The sequence below is a fragment of the Physcomitrium patens genome, chromosome 25 (assembly GCF_059467195.1).
Source record: "Physcomitrium patens ecotype Gransden chromosome 25, ASM5946719v1, whole genome shotgun sequence".
Taxonomy (NCBI): Eukaryota; Viridiplantae; Streptophyta; class Bryopsida; order Funariales; family Funariaceae; genus Physcomitrium; species Physcomitrium patens.
Genome location: NC_143434.1, coordinates 7595590 through 7612780, shown reverse-complemented (window position 1 = coordinate 7612780; position 17191 = coordinate 7595590).

The following is a 17191-nucleotide window of genomic DNA, read 5'->3' as shown; positions in this document are numbered from 1 at the left end:
AAATACATGTTGTGCAAAGTCAACATGTTTTTGGAGATCCTATAGAACATCGCCACTTTGCTCCTAGGTAGATAGTATATATAGAGGCAAGAGTAAAGCCTTCTTCATTCTTGTCAACTCCTTTCTTGCTTCTAGTCTAGTTTCAAGGGTCTCTAGTTTTTTGGTCTTTTGGCAATAGTCATTCCAGTTTCTTTCTTAATATACATATTTAGTTATTTCTATTTTTTCAACTTTCTTTGAAAAAAGTCTCACTTATTTATTTGTTTTTATCAAGTTCTTGTCCTTGACAGATCCATCATAAGGCCTTTGTTGGAAATGATGTATTCTAAAAAGTCAACTTAAATAATATAGAATATACACTTTTCCAACTTAGTACATAAATCTATATCTCTAAGTTTTTGTAATACATGACAAACATAAAATTCATATTTTTTTATATTTTTAGAATAGATTAGAATATTATTTATATAATAAATGATAAAATCATCTAAAAAGTCACAAAAAATATCATTCATAAGATGTTGAAAAGTGACCAATGCATTTGTGAGTCCAAAGGTCATGACCTTATATTCAAAATGTCTGTACCTAGTTGGAAAAGCAGACTTTGATTCATCTCCTTCTTTGATACAAACTAAGTTATATGCTCCTTGTAGATCTATTTTGGTATAGATCTTTGCTTGATTAAGTTGGTCAAGAAGTCCTGAAATCAAAGTCAAATACCTATTCTTGATGGTGATCTTATTGAGTCCTTGATAATCTATACACATCCATAGAGGTCCCTCTATCTTCTTCATAAATAAGAGAGAAGCCCTGATTGGAGATTTAGAATGGCATATGAAGTTCTTTATCAAGTTTTCATCAATGTATTCTTTTAATGCAACCAACTCATTTTGCGATAAGCTATAGATTGATTCAAATAATGGTTGAGTTTTTCTTACAAATGAATTGAACAATTATAGGGTCAATGCTCTAGAAAAATATCTCTATTTTTTTTTTCAAAAAATTCTTGGAATTCTTGATATTGACTATGAATACCACTTGATATTTTCCATCACTAGAAATAGGCATAGCATATATAGCAAAAGATGATCCTTCTTTTATAGCATGCATAAAAGCTCTCAGACCTACCAATAAAGGTTTGGAAGTACTAGACTTTTATACTTCTACTTTATTAATTTGATCTTCGATTATACGACTAAAAAAATTAAGGTTATGAGAAATCCAATCTATTTGAAGGTTATATTTTCCTAGCCACAATAATCCTAAAATAATTGGATTAAAAAAAGATCTTATTACATTAAATACTATTATACTTTTTTGATTTTTAATTTTTATATCTAAAAGAATAATCTCTTGGATAACATTATCAAAAGACAGCAAATGACCATCTATGACTTCTACATCTATGGATTTAGTTTTTTTGACTAAAGGTATTTTTTGATTTTAGACAAAAATCTTCATCTATAAAACAGACTAAGGCTTCCAAATCTAATAAAGCAAGGACTTTGTGATTTTTAGGTCCTCTACTTATCTATTATAAAATAAGATGAGAGTCTCAAGAGAAAATAGGACCTTTATTAGGTATTGTACATGATTCCAGCCACACAATCTCTATTGTAGTCAGAAAAACTCATTTTTTGATATATTATCTTCTTTGGTAATTGTGCTCCTTATTTTGTAATTATATTGCTTCTTTGGACACTATTGAGCTATATGCTTAGCTTCTCTATAGTATAAATATAAATCCTCTTAGTGACATCAAGTCTTTTCTTGCTTTGTGAGAGTTTTAAAATGTATCGTATCAATTTGTATTAGTTCTGGCCTGGATGAATACATTTCAGAAAACTTGGAAGCAACCACCATTACTTGATTTATTCCTCTTCAGCCAAATCTTTGTTCTTGACACCTTTCAAATAATTGATTATCGCATATAATAGCTTGAGCAATAAATTATTTTAAAGATTCTATATTTGACATTATTAATAATAAATCTTTGATACTTTCCTTTAATCTATATTGATATTGATTGATGAGTACTTTGTCATTCTAATCCACATCGCAAGTAAGGTTTTGGAATTCAGCAGCATATGTGGTGGCTGATTATAATCTTTGTCATAAATATAAGAGTTTGGTCTCTATTACTCATTCTCAATGACTTTCTATAAATGTCATCATACACACTTATAAGAATGAATTCAAATCATATAAGAGTCATGAATCTTTTTCCATTAAAGGTGGAACGAAGTCAGAGCACTTTCTAATAGAAGTGTGCCTATAAATCCAACTTGAATAAATCCATTAAGATATTGAAAATGATGAAATCGTACCTAAAGCTTGACTTATTGCAAAAATCCTTGAAATTTTGATCTTGTTCTATCAAACTTCTCATGCATGCTAATCCTTGTCTTTATCATACTTGTAGCAACAAAACTCTTTAGATTTGGTTGCAAGGTTGAGTTACTTGCTTCCATCAATTGCACAACTTCTTGCTATAGACTCTGAACTTCTTCCATAGTTATAGATATAGTACTTCCACGATTTAGGTTAGAAATTCATGAGATTTTACTCTAAGAGTATTGATAAGCTCATTAAGATTTTTAATAGTTACAAATCTATTATCACTTCCTCTAAGTGTAGTGTCTATAATCTTTTCTTCCATAGGCAACTCAAACAAATCTAAAAAGTTAAATTGGAGGAGGATAATCTGCCACTACTAATAAAATTTTTAACCAAGAGGGATAATCAACTCTTATTAAGAAAAGATCATTGTTAGGAAACTAGATTTTTTTTTGTTTAAAAGATGAGTAGTCCACAATCTTCAAAATACAATAATAGAAGTGAAATAATTTATTCACTTCTAAAATAAGACAAAAATAGTATGTTAATACTCTTATCAAACTGTCAAGGACATGAATCTCAAAGAAAGAGAATCCTCGATACACTCTTATGTCATTGAAGACAACTAGAAAGTCACTCAAAAGATAATGTAATATTAACTAGAATGGCTATTGCCAAAAACAAGAAGACTAGAAAGTCTTAAAACAAGACTAAAGAATAGAACGGCATTGACAAGAGTGAAGAAGGCTTCACTTTTGCCTCTTTATATACTTATAACTAGAAGCTATGTGGCAATGTCCTATAGGACTTCCAAATCATGTTAACTTTGCTAACAATGTGTCTTAACTTACAAGGCAAGTTATATATGTATGCGCCACATAGTTAGTTTGTTTTATAAGCTATTATGTAGAGTTAACTTGTTCCACAAGCTACCAAAATGTGGTTAGCTTGTTGGCCAAGTTTCTAACCTACTATAGAATAGATATTAACTCATTTTTGAAAGATATTGGTAAAATATATTAATAGTCCATATAATAGGAAATTCAGAAGGACAGATGAGTGATTTAGTTCTTAAAAGTGATTAATTACAAAATTACGATTAGAATCTGGAGAATCAGGGGAAAATATATAGGAGTTAAAGAAGTTAATTAGGGTGCCATTGCTGTGATAGTTGTGAGCCGAGGTAAGCTTGATGCTACCTCTTTTCTTTTGTTTGTTATTTTCTTTGAATAAGAGGATTGAGATTTTTTGAATATTGTGAAGTGAATTATGGAATGGAAATGTGATTGGTATTATTTGAGAAGAAGAAAGATTGAATGTTGAAATCTGATTGTAATTCAGTAGAGAGAATGAGTCTGTGTTTGTATGAAACACCGTAATGTGAATGAAAATTCTGTGTGAAGAATTCTAGTGATTGGAATAAAGATAATTGTGTGCTGAAAGCTGTGAGTGCGTAGTATTACAGTTGGAGATTATGAGGGTGAATATATTGGTGGAAATAGCAGTTATTGATATGACTGAATTGTTGTAAGGAAGAGACCGATAAGGTGAAGGAGGAGATTATAGTTTCCTTGTGTGTACAGATATTGGAAATAGAGACGATACATTTAGGAGATAATTGATTGTGTGACCTTAATGTGAATGCTTAAGCAACTAGTCATTCCTCGTGTTCGAATCCCCCTACACAGGTTTATTCCCATTAGATTAATTTGAAATAAGTGAAACGAGCAATCACATTTTGGCACCATTGCCGAGGAGTGATAATAGCTTTAAGTGTTAGGAATTAATTACCCAACGTGTGAGAAAATTGGCAATAGAAGACGATTTTAGTAGTCTTTGAAGTAAGATTATGATTATTAAGAATGAGAATTTAACACCAAAGAGAATAAAGCATTCAAAGGAAAGAACAATGAGATCGTAAGCAAAAAAATTGTTACGTAATGAGCGAGATCAGAAATTAAAAAAGAAGCATCGACAAAGTTGGATTAAGCCATGGTTGCATGCTTGTCGGCATATTCAATTGTACCCAGAAGACGATCGACCTCTAATATTTTAGAAGTACGTACCGTTAAAGAAATTGCCAAGAGCACTCGTGAGAAGTGCTGCTAATAGTCCAGCATACCTCTCGAAGCCATTAACGGAAAGCGAGGAAGGTATAGAAGAATTAGGTACCCCATTGGGTATTTTCCCAATTAGAGATACGTCCAATTCATACAAGACTGGTTTTGAAGATCGACATAAATCACTTGTCAATAAAGACCAATTCAAAGTATATCAAAACCTGTCATTTTTACCTTATATTCAACTAGTAAAATTATTTGGGGATAATAATAGTCAATCGAGATGGCCTGGAAGTCCAAAAAAGACTTTTGTGGGAGACAATTTTTATTTTAATAAGGAGTTGAGCAGAACATCGGCATCTTTAATGGCATCCGAAGGACCAACAGTTTTGATTGCAGTTCAAATGGATACAGTGGGCGATCGAATGACTAGTGTCGTACCACTATCTACTTTTTGAGGATTTTTGGGTGGGGATCCCGATCACTATTTATCTCAGTTTCTTACAGTATGTATAGCTAATAATAGAAAAACTGAAGATATTTGGTTGCAATGGCTGCCAACGACATTGAAAGACACAACATTTGAGTGATATAACTGCCAACCTGTGGGACAATTTATCAATTGGGAGGCATTGAAAAATGCATTTTTAGCCCATTTTCGACCAATTGGTTTTGAAGAACGTCTTAAAGAAAAATTATTAAAGAGTAGAATGATACCAAGGAAAGTGGTACAGTCATATTATGGTCACGTAGCAGATATACTTTGAAAATGGCCAAATAATCAAATGCCAGAATCGTTTGTGTTGTCCATATTGGTTAATGGACTACACCCACCAGAATTGAAGATGTTTGTAAAGGAGGCCCAATCAACCACCATTGTATCATCTCTTAAGCGAGCAAAAGTATGGAAGGAATGTCACTATGACTAGAACTTAGCAGTTGGAGCCACGATGATTCCCTCTCAAGGAGGTTATCAATTGACAAATTGAAATGACACATCGGAAGGTTATTTGGGAAGGAATGATTATGATACAATTCCACAGGGAATCGTAGATGTCGTTCTATTGCAGGCTGTACCACCATCATCATCACACCTGTATGCACCTTATTTTACGTATCAAAAATCAATACCTATGAAGGAATTACCAAATGTATTGGTATCAAGGGATCCCAATGAATCATTGTTGTTAACATTGATAAAAAAATGGATGAATTGGCTGTGAATCTGGCCAAAGATAAAGAAAAAAGGTATAAACCAACCAATATGCATCCCAATATTTGGTGCAGCAATTGTAAGGGGCAAGGTCATTTAGTAACAAAATGTTCTTCACCACCTCAAATGATTGTACAATATACTTTTTGCGGGGGCAAGCATATTACTACCAATTGTTGGAATTTATGGAAGCAACAATAAGTCAGTAATCAGATAATGACTCAACCAACTTCGTAGGATGTCAATCAAGTACAAACGAATAATAGGTTTGGTTAGAATGGAAATCAAGCAAATAAAGAAAATAAGAATTATTCCAATTTTCTAAACTCTGAATTTCACCAAGAAGGTATATCCAATACTCACAAATTGGCGATGAACCAACCAAGATACCATCAATATCTATCCATGACGAAGCCAATGCCAAAGTCTACAGTAACAATGGGTCAATCAGAATTCTTTACTCATCCGACATGGAACACACCTAGCCGTTATATACCAATAGTGACACACAATATCCATGAAGGAGTTGGCAGGAGACCACTTCGTTGCTATCACTGCAGACAAATCGGACATTATGTGAGTGAATGTCTTAATCTAAGGGCCAATGATGACTATGCTCCAATGTGTGGAAATTAGAAGCAATCTGGTCACACTTATCAGCATGCAATGCGCCCTTTAATTATAATAACTAGGACTAGCAAATACAAACAAGCCAACCGACGGAGGACAAAGGCCCTGTTCAACGAGACTCACCAATACATCGTGTCAAGGTGGTGAATGCAGTGCTTACTAGAGGTCAACAAAAAGATAAGAATCCAATTTAGGACCTGGATGAACTAATCGTAGGAGAGCAAGTAGTGTCGTCCATAGGGCTAAACAAACCAATATTAGTATTGAAACGTATCTCAATATTGAGACCTCAACAGATTGAGGAATCCAATTCGGTTCCACATGCCAATTTTTTGGGACCATTTAGAACGATCTCAACTAACCAACTACCAATATTTGTATAGTCCAATAAAAGATCTTACGCATTAAAGGAACCTTTAGTGGTAGAAAAGTTGGTGAAGTTACCATCGGTAATCCCAAGGAATTGATGCCAAATGGAGTAAAATTGAAACCAATCAAACGCAAAAGAACATTGAGAATTACTCTCAATATGGAACCCTATGACATTCTGAAGGATTTGGATGTTATTCAACCTTCAATTACAATGAAGCAACTTTTGGCTGTAGCATCGGAATGTCGATCTACATTAAATTTAGTGCTAATACGACGAAGATCCCGCACTAAAGAAATTCATGAAGTTAGCTTAAACCCAGATCCGGGAGCACCAACAATCGATGTATGGCATTTTAATTCCAGAGGTACAAGTCGATGGTGGCTCCAGTGTGAATTTAATAAACGCGGATACAATAGAGGACTTGGATCTAAAGCAATTGCTACCTACAACATTCGTCTTGCGAATAACACATCATAGTCGGGTAAAGCCAATAACAATCTTACAAAATATTGTCACTGAAATCGTGGAATTGACATACAAAATTGATTATATTATATTCCAATTACAGAGTTCTACATTATCTTATCCCATTTTATTGGGCAGACCTTGGCTTTATTAAGCCAAAGCTAAGAACGATTGGAACCAAAGCACATTGACAATTGAAAAAGGCCGTGACCAGATTGTTTTACAGATGCACTCGATACAATATCATGGAGAATCTCAATTGCCAGAATCAAAATTTACATCAAACAATGAGAGTCAATCGATTGAGGTAGGTGACGATGCTATAGGTTCATCGTAATTTGGCGTAGGACAAAACACTTCAACAACCAAGGCAAGAGTCTACCAATGTGGAAGTCCTGATGAATATTTACTACATTAGGAAGATGCGACTAACTTGGATCATGCTATTGCCGAATGGATGAACAATTCCACAATCAATAGAGTCAACACATTGGAACCAAATTTGGGTGGTTTGCATATGTCAAATAATACAAGATATTCAGATCAGGAGAAGACAATTAAATCAGAGGTTGTTGAAGACCCTGTGTGTCAATCCATTAACCTGGGCACCAATGAAATGCCACAGCTAATTAAAATATATGTCGGTATTATTGGTACAGAATTGGATGCTTGGAAACAATTTTTTGTCCATCACAAATCTACCTTTGCGTGGTCGTATGCGGATTTGAAAAGGATTCCAGTGGACGTGTGTGAGCATCAGATTATTTTGGAAGATGGTGTTACACGAGTTCATCAAAGACAACACCGGCTCAATTCAAAATATTTCTTTTTAGTAAAAGAAGAATTGGATAAACTTCTCAACATGGATTTTATTTATTCTGTTTGGTATAGTGCATGGATATCACCAACCATGATGGTACTGAAGAAGAATGAAAAAATCAGGATATGTTAGGATTTTCTGAAACTTAATGCGGCCATCAAGAAAGATTACTTCACATTACCTTTCACGGATAGTATGGGTAACGTATTGTCATTATCACCAAGCAGTAATAGAATAGGAGTGGGGCACCAATTAAAGTCATTTTGTGGTATTATTTTGGGTTGACTAGAGTGCTATTTTCTTGTATTTCTTGTATTTTTGAGATTAGTAGTTCTAGTTAAGAGTTAACAGTGAGGAGCCAATTACAATTGTCGATTGAAGATATTCCAAAATGAATGAATCAGCAGCAACAACAATTGGAACTTCGGGATGTCCAGATCTTGAAACTAGATACTCAAGTCCATGTACTAGGTGAATATAATGAAGATCTATCAAACTAGTTGAGAAAGGAGTCAATGGATTGGAGGAAGAAGAAGAAGATGTGCAATTGGAACTAGATTTGGTCGAACCTACATTTGATAATGTAACAAATGATTAATTAGGTGGGCCAGAGGAACTAGTAACTTTGTGGAGATTTGTTAAGTAGTTTTTAGATAGGTATCAATTGAGTGTTTGCGAGGACGTTGCACAGATAGGAGTGGGGCTATATAGAATAGATATTAACTCGTTTTTGAAAGATATTGGTAAAATATATTAATAGTCCATATAATAGGAAATTCAGAAAGATGGATGAGTGATTTAATTCTTAAAAGTGATTAATTACAAAATTATGGTTAGAATCTGGAAAATCAGGGGAAAGTATATAGGAGTTGTAGAAGTTAATTAGGATGCCATCGCTGTGATAGTTGTGAGCCAGGGTAAGCTTGATGCTACCTCTTTTCTTTTGTTTGTTATTTTCTTTGAATAAGAGGATTGAGATTTTCTGAATATTGTGAAGTGAATTATGGAATGGAAATGTGATTGGTATTATTTGAGAAAAAGAAAGATTGATTGCTGAAATTTAATTGTAGTTTAGCAGAGAGAATGAGTCTATATTTGGATGAAACACTGTAATATGAATGACAATTCTGTGTGAAGAATTCTAGTGATTGGAATAAGGATAATTGTGTGTTGAAAGCTGTGAGTGCGCAGTATTACAGTTGGAAATTATGAAGGTGAATATATTGGTAGAAATAGTAATTATTGGTATGATTGAATTACTATAAGGAAGAGACCGATAAGCTGAAGGAGGAGATTATAGTTTCCTTGTGTGTTCAGATATTAGAAATAGAGACCATACATTCAATAGGTAATTGATTGTGTGATCCTAACATGAACGCTTAAGCAACTAGTCATTCTCCCTGTTCGAATCCCCTTATACGGGTTTATTCCCATTAGATTAATTTAAAATAAGTAAAACAAGCAATCACACCTACAAACACATCTAAAGTCAAAATGATATCTTTGAAGCTTCTAGAAAGCTACTCTAAAAGACTTTATGAAATTAATCTATATTTATCTACTTCTACATAATTATCTAAATAATTATTGAGGTAAATGTATATATCTGTAACACAAGGTTATACTTCTCTAGCCACAATAATCTTAAAATGACTAAGTTAGAGGGTGATCTAATAGTATTAAATAATATTAACCTATTATGTTCTTTAATTGCTATATTTAAAAGAAGTATTACATAGATAATGTCTTTAAAGGACAAAAAATGATCGTTTATGATTCTTACATGTACAAGTTTGATTTTCTTAACTAAAGATATTTCTTATTTTTTAACAAAGGCTTTGTTTATAAAATAAGCTAAGACTTTTTAATCTAATAAGATAAAGATTTTATAATTTATTTATCCTAAACAAACTTCTATTGTAAAATAAGGTGAAGAATTTGAGGAGAAAATAAGACCTTTACAAGATGTTATGTAAGATTCTACTCCCTTAATTCCTATTATAGCTAGATTAATTTGTTTTCTAATACATCATCTTCTTTCATTATTATATTCTTTATTTTATAGTTGCATTGCTTCTTTTGATAATATTGAACAATGTACTTAGATTCTCTACAATATAAGTATATACCTTATTAATAATATTATCAAAAAAGAAAGAGTTGCCTTAAAAAAGGGCTAGGCTTTGAATTTTAACTAATTACTCAATTAAGTTTCAAATTAAGAAAGTATGAAGTCTATATATATAATTGTCTCTATAGAGGTGATTACATCAATACATAAGCCCTAAGTACCAAAGAACACCTAAAATATGATAAAAATATTCTAAATCTTTATATATTTTAAAAATAAATTTTCTTCAAACTTCATAATTTAACTATTCAAATAAATTAAAATTTTATACAAAATATTGATATATTTTAAAAAACTAATAAAACAAATTTCAAATACAAATTTATTATGGATCTTGAAGTATTGCCAAAATTCTTATAGTAGCTTCAAACTCTTACTTATATATACTTGTATGCAATTTTCTTCATATGTCACAAATTAAATATTTAAATACTATATAATTTTAATATATAGCTTTTTAATCTAATAATTCACACTTTTGGAAATTTTGAGCCAAAAATTCATCCTAAAACTCAAGATATAGCTCCAACTATTAGTATCAACAAAACAATTCACTTATTGCCTTTAAATTATATTTATTATCTTCAATATTATATTACTCATTTATGTAAACTTCAAATATAGTAATTTTTTTATAAAAGACGTAGATCTTGAAATCATCCTTATAGTTGCACTTTTTGATTTCTAAAAGCTATTGTACAATTTCTTATATCCTCAAAAGAGCAATAGTATATCTTAAAAGACATCTTAACTTCAAATGGCTATAACTTCTTCATCTTAACTCCAAATTTTCTAAATTGTTTACACAAATTGTAGTCCAAATTATGAATATTATAATTTTTTATTCAAATTTACAAATAATTCTTTTGAAGTCGCCAAAATCCTTATTATGGTCACAAGGAGCTTATTGAAAGCCTTTTGGATATAGTGTTTGATCAATAGAGATGAAGACCTTCATCCCTTGCCTTCATCTACCCATATCTTACTTTCATCCTTCCAAATAAGCTTCTTAGTAGTTTGAATCGTCATCTTTGAATTCCTATCTTTTCTAAAAATTTATATTAAATATCTAAATCTAATATAATTTAAATACTATAATCAAAATAAATAAACTTCAAAATAAATTTTCTTACATCAACTCTCTTTAAATGAACCTACTAACTATTCTAATATACATTAAGACTCATAAACATATTATATGTTTTAATTAATTTTTACATACTATAAGCAATTGTAATATGACAACATCAAATCTTTTCTTACTTAATTATAACTTAAAAAGTAAAATGTCAATTTGTGTAAATTTTAGCCTTAATGAATAAGCTTTTACAAACTTAAATATTGTTGTTATGGCCTGATTTATATTTCTTTAACCAAATCTTTGTTCTTAATCTCTTTCAAAGAATCAATTGTCGCACAAAATGACTTAAATAATAAATTGCTTTAATGAACTTGCTTTTAACATCATTAGTAGTAAATCTTTGATATTATCTTTTAATCTAAATTGAAATTGATTAATAAGAGCTCTGTCATTTTAATCTATATTGCAAGCAAGATTTTAGAATTTTGTAGTATATATAGAAGTTAAACATGATCCTTACTGTAAAGATATGAGTTTTGTCTCTCCTATCCATTTTTTATCACTTTCTTCAAATGTGGCTATAAAGACTTCTAAAAATGAATTCAAATTATAAAAGAATTGTGAATTTTTTTCTATCAAATATGCAAATCAAAAAAAATACTATTAAATAAATATACATCTATATATCTAAATTGAGTAAATCTATCATGGTATCGAGAAGGATGCAACTTTATATTGAGCTTTATTTATTAAAAAAATCCTCAAAACTTTGACTTTGTTCCATCAAATTTCTTCAAAATACTTATCTTTGTCTTCTTCATACTTGGAGAACCAAGAATTCTTTTATTTAATTATAAATTTGATCTATTTGCTTCTCTAATTTATACAACATCTTAGCATAGAATTTGAACCTTAGTATTAATTTTTTTTATAGGCATAGAAATAGTACCTCCATAGTTTATGTTGGAAGTATATGAAATTTGATTCTAAAAATATTTTATAAATATACATATTTAATTAAATAAAAAATATTAGATGAAAAATAAATGAAGGTAGTTTTAATATTATCTTGTGGCAAAGCTTCTTAAAAGCTTTATAAATGTATATTTGTCTTTATACATGTTTATAATTGATAAATAAGTTAAAAACTTTAACAACAAGTTAGCCATCTATTGCACGTGTGATTAACTTGTGGTACAAATTAACAATATAGCACACATATAAGAAACTTGTTTTGCAAGTTAAAACATATGTCTTGTAAATTGGATATATATTCAAGGTCCTATAGAATATTGCTATATAATTCTTAGTTAGATAATATATATATAGAGGCAAGCGTGAAGCCTTTTTTATTCTTGTGAATGCATTTCTAGCCCTTAATCTTGTTTCAAGTCTTTCTAGTCTTCTTATCTTTGATAATAGCCATTCTAGTTTAATACATTACCATCTTTGAGTGATTTTTTAGTCTTTTCTTGTGATGCAAGAGCATATTGAGATTTTCTTCTTTTAAAATTCATATCCTTCATGAGCTTTCCAAAGATTAAAAGACTAAAAAGTCTTTAAATAAGACTAAAGAGTAAAAAGGCATTAATTCTTGCCTCCATATATACTAATATATTATATATATGGAGCATAAATAAAACAAAGTTTAGACTTCATTCTTTCTTCTGTATATACTAATATACTATATATATGGAGTATAAATAAGACTAAGTTTAGACTTCATTCTTTCTTCTGTATATACTAATATACTATATATATGGAGTATAAATAAGACTAAGTTTAGACTTCATTCTTTCTTCTGTATATACTAATATACTATATATATGGAGTATAAATAAGACTAAGTTTAGACTTCATTCTTGCCTCCATATATACTATCTGACTAGAAGCTACGTAACATTGTTCTATAGAATTTCTAATATGTGTCCAAATCATAAGACATTTATCTTAACTTGCAAGACAAGTTTTTTATATGAGTGCCATGTAATTAGCTTATACTATAAGCTATTAATACATGCAATATGTTGCTAACTTGTTGGCCAAGTTTTTAAATTTTTAATTAATTACAAACTCATGTAAAATCAAAGTTGTATCTATGAAGATGTAAATTTAGCTTATTTTTTATTATCTTATAAATTTATTATATTCTATATTTTTTATGATTTTTAAAATAATTTTATCTACTTAAATTCTTCTTTTGATATTCATTTATATATATATATAATAAAGTCTATATAAAATAAAATCTATATAAAATATTATCTTATATAATAAAATTTTAAAATTTTAAATAATAATTTTTAGTTATTTTAAATTTAGAACTTAATACAAAAATGATATATTCTTAATATTATATTATTAATATATTTCATGGTCTCAATACAAGTAGACAAGGATGTGTAAAATAATACATCATGGATAAAAATAAATTAAAAATTAAAAATTAAAAATTAAGAGAAGAATATATTTTATGTAAAATCTTTTGATTGATCAATTTGTAATTCTTATGCAATTGAAGTCAAATTACAAAAAATTTAAAAACAGCTACATGATTTCTTTTATATTACAAAAAAACTATCTCAAATCAATTAATTAGATCTAATACTTCATATGACTTTATTATAACCACATCTTTTTTATCATCCAAATTTTATCCATCACCTTGACATCTTTCTCTTTCAATCATAACATGCTCCACCATTATGGAATCTTTATTCTTATCAATATCATAAGTGTAAGTAATTTCTTTTTTTCTCTTGAAAGTTAAAATTTTTTTATATGTCTATTGAATTAGTATAGTAGAACCTTTGGATTTGAGACCAAAAATCTTGAATCACTTCAATCCAAGGTTCAATAGTTGTCTTAGGAAGGATAATGTTTATATTTGATATTTGGAATTGATAATGATTAAAGCAATTTGAATTTTTTTTTAATTGTTACTTTATACCATATTGCAATATATACAAGCATTGCATAAAATATATCTTCATTTTTTAATTTTTTCACATCTTCAATATTATTCAATCTTCTTATTTTTTCTAAAGTACAAATAATCTTTTAATTGAAGCATTTTCTACAAAATATTTTTATATTCTAAACGATTTGTATATTGAATAGTTAAATTATTTATGTGGTGGTTGGAGCCAAATAATAAATAAGGAATTTTGATAATTGTGGCAACAATTCTAAGCAAAAATATGTAAAATATTTATCCATTAATAGAAGAATTTCTTGCCTTACTATAGAATAGTTAAATCAATTCAATTATTCTAAAAAAAGAATAATTTTTATCTATAATTTAGCAGTTATGCAGTAATTTGCATCAATTTTATCATAATTGATATTTTTGATGTAAGAAGGATTTTAAGTCTTTCTAACAATGTAAAACAATAGATAGTGTAAGCCATCTATGTTGGTATAAACAACAATTCTTTATAAGCTTTATATCCTTCCAATTATTTGATTTAAAGCATTTGGTCAATTTGAAATAGAATAATGAAAAAAAAATAACAACTAAAAATTCACATCAAACATAAAAGCAATGAAAATCTTATTATTGTTAAAAATAAAATTGTAAATTTTCTTAATCTACATACAAAAAAATAATCTTATATAGTCTATGTTATAAATGTCTTTTCAATCATTTTGATTCTAAAGTTTTTAAATAATCATAAGTCCATCTTTTAATGCTATTATGTCAACCAATCTATTTTTTTCATCTTGCCAACACACTTTAAAGCAACCAAGCTAATTGTTATGAAATTAAAACCTAAAATTATCTTGCTTATAATAAAGATAATACAAAATTATTCCTTAGTATTTTTTTTAAGTAGTTTTGTAAAGACTTTAATGTAATCACAAAAACATAATGCTAGTGGCAAAACACATTTTTCTTAAATAGTTAGCAAAATTCACAATAATTTCTTGATGCTAAATTTCTACTCTATAAGCCTAATCTATACTTCACGTAGTGATTAATGTTTTTTTAAATATTTGAGATGGTGGCTGGATTGACTTTTTTGCTTTTAGTTTCAAACTAACATACAAGTTAATCCGATCAGTTGTTCAGAAAATTTATTCTACAACCACTTTTGGATAGCATATATATATATATATATATTTTTGTTGTTGTTTTGTTTTTTTTTTTTTTTTCTCAGTTGACTCTATTGTGCACTTCTAAAAGCTTCAGAAACCTGAATGACATGTTGCATAACTTGAACAGCTCCATGAAAAACATAGAACAATAACTATTATTGTACCACCGTCTAATTTAGAAGACAATTAAGAACCTTCTTTACTGTCCATGACGTCCAACCTTCCTTTTGTAGGATGGACATGGTCTACTCTGTGCTCAATGCTTATTAAAATCCCATCACTTCAACTTAAAATTTCAATGTCATGTGCAAATGGGATGTGTATGAATGGACATGTGGGTGCATTGGGAACCATTGGGAACATTGGGAACATCTCATATGATGTGTTTTGGTGGGGAACACTGCCAAAAGAGTCTCCAAGGATAGGGAACTCATCTTCATCTTCATTTTTCAATGGCAAATAGTGTGGGCCAATGTGTGTATCATTGGACCATCATCTATTGTATGAGCTCTTTATTGCCTTCCCTCCATGTGGCTTTAACTGACCCTTCTCAAATGGCCACTCCAACAACAGTGGCATCATAGTCATAAAAATGATTCAATGAAGTGCTCTAAGAAACATTCCAAACGAACATTCCAATTCTCATGATTTTATTCTTTATTTATTAATTGGTAAGTTTTTATTTGTTTCCCAATTACATGAAAAAGTAGCTTTGATTTAAGTACCTATCAGCCTTCTTTCAACTATTGTAAATAAATACTCAATTTTTTAAAGTCATTGAGTATGTTACTACTTGTTTATTATTATTTTATGTTGAAATTACATAAGTATTTAGCAGAATTTCAAAAAACTAAAATTAAAATACATAGTAGTTGATATGCTAATTGTCAATTCATGAATTAGCCATTTACAGCTTGAAAAAGAGCCATCAATATGACCAAGACAGTGCAGGATTACATTTTTTTATTTTCTTTGTTCAATTCTCAAATTATTCTTTTCTATATGAGTGTGTATATATATATATATATATATATCCACACATACATAGACATATTGTGATTTTATCAATCAGAAGGATACCAGAAGAATATTATATAAATGAGAATTGCTTCAACAAGCAAGAAAACAAAAACAAAATAAACATGATAACATTGCAATCACCAACAGTTATGTACTTTACACAATTTGATACATAAGAGTACATGCAAATGTGCTGGTATTTGCAAATCACACAGAAATCAGTGAGAAAACATACTTTTGCTGTGGCAAAAAGTAGATTGATTGAAGATCCTTGAAATCTTAGTCAACTCAGTTGACAAAGACAGTGTTCCTGGAATGACACCTTTAGTTGCCATGGAGTTTGTATTTCAAATAATAAAAAGGAAATAAGGAGTTTAATACGACTCCAAAAAAGTTTCTTTTATTGTCCTACACTTCATTATTAATCCTAGTAATAAATGTATAGATCTAAAACTGAGTGTAAACCATTATCAGTTGATTAAAAAATATATATATATATATATATATATATATAACAATCATTTATAGCACTGATGAAAATAGCTGCGAGATTTTTAGCCCACATGCAAATCTGATGATTAAAATCATTCAAATATCAAGCTAAACATTGTTTGCGTGTTACTTGATTTATCCACATTGACCTTCAGAATGATTCAAGGACAAGCAATGTGCAATTGTACTTCTACCTCAGTTTATTTTTGGAGTTCAAATTGCCCGAACCAGGTTTTTGTAGCTGATGCATGCAATATGCTCTACCATTCAAAAACCACCTTTGAAATAACCACTCAATTATAAGTCAAGAAATTTAAACTGTACCAAAACGGATAATTATAAAACACGCATGCAGAAATACTAAAATTTACGTTTTGAAGTACCAACACGAGGAACACAATAATCGCATCAGATGAACGTACATTGAATGAGGAAGAAGACTTGGTTCATTCATCCAATCGGACAAAACGG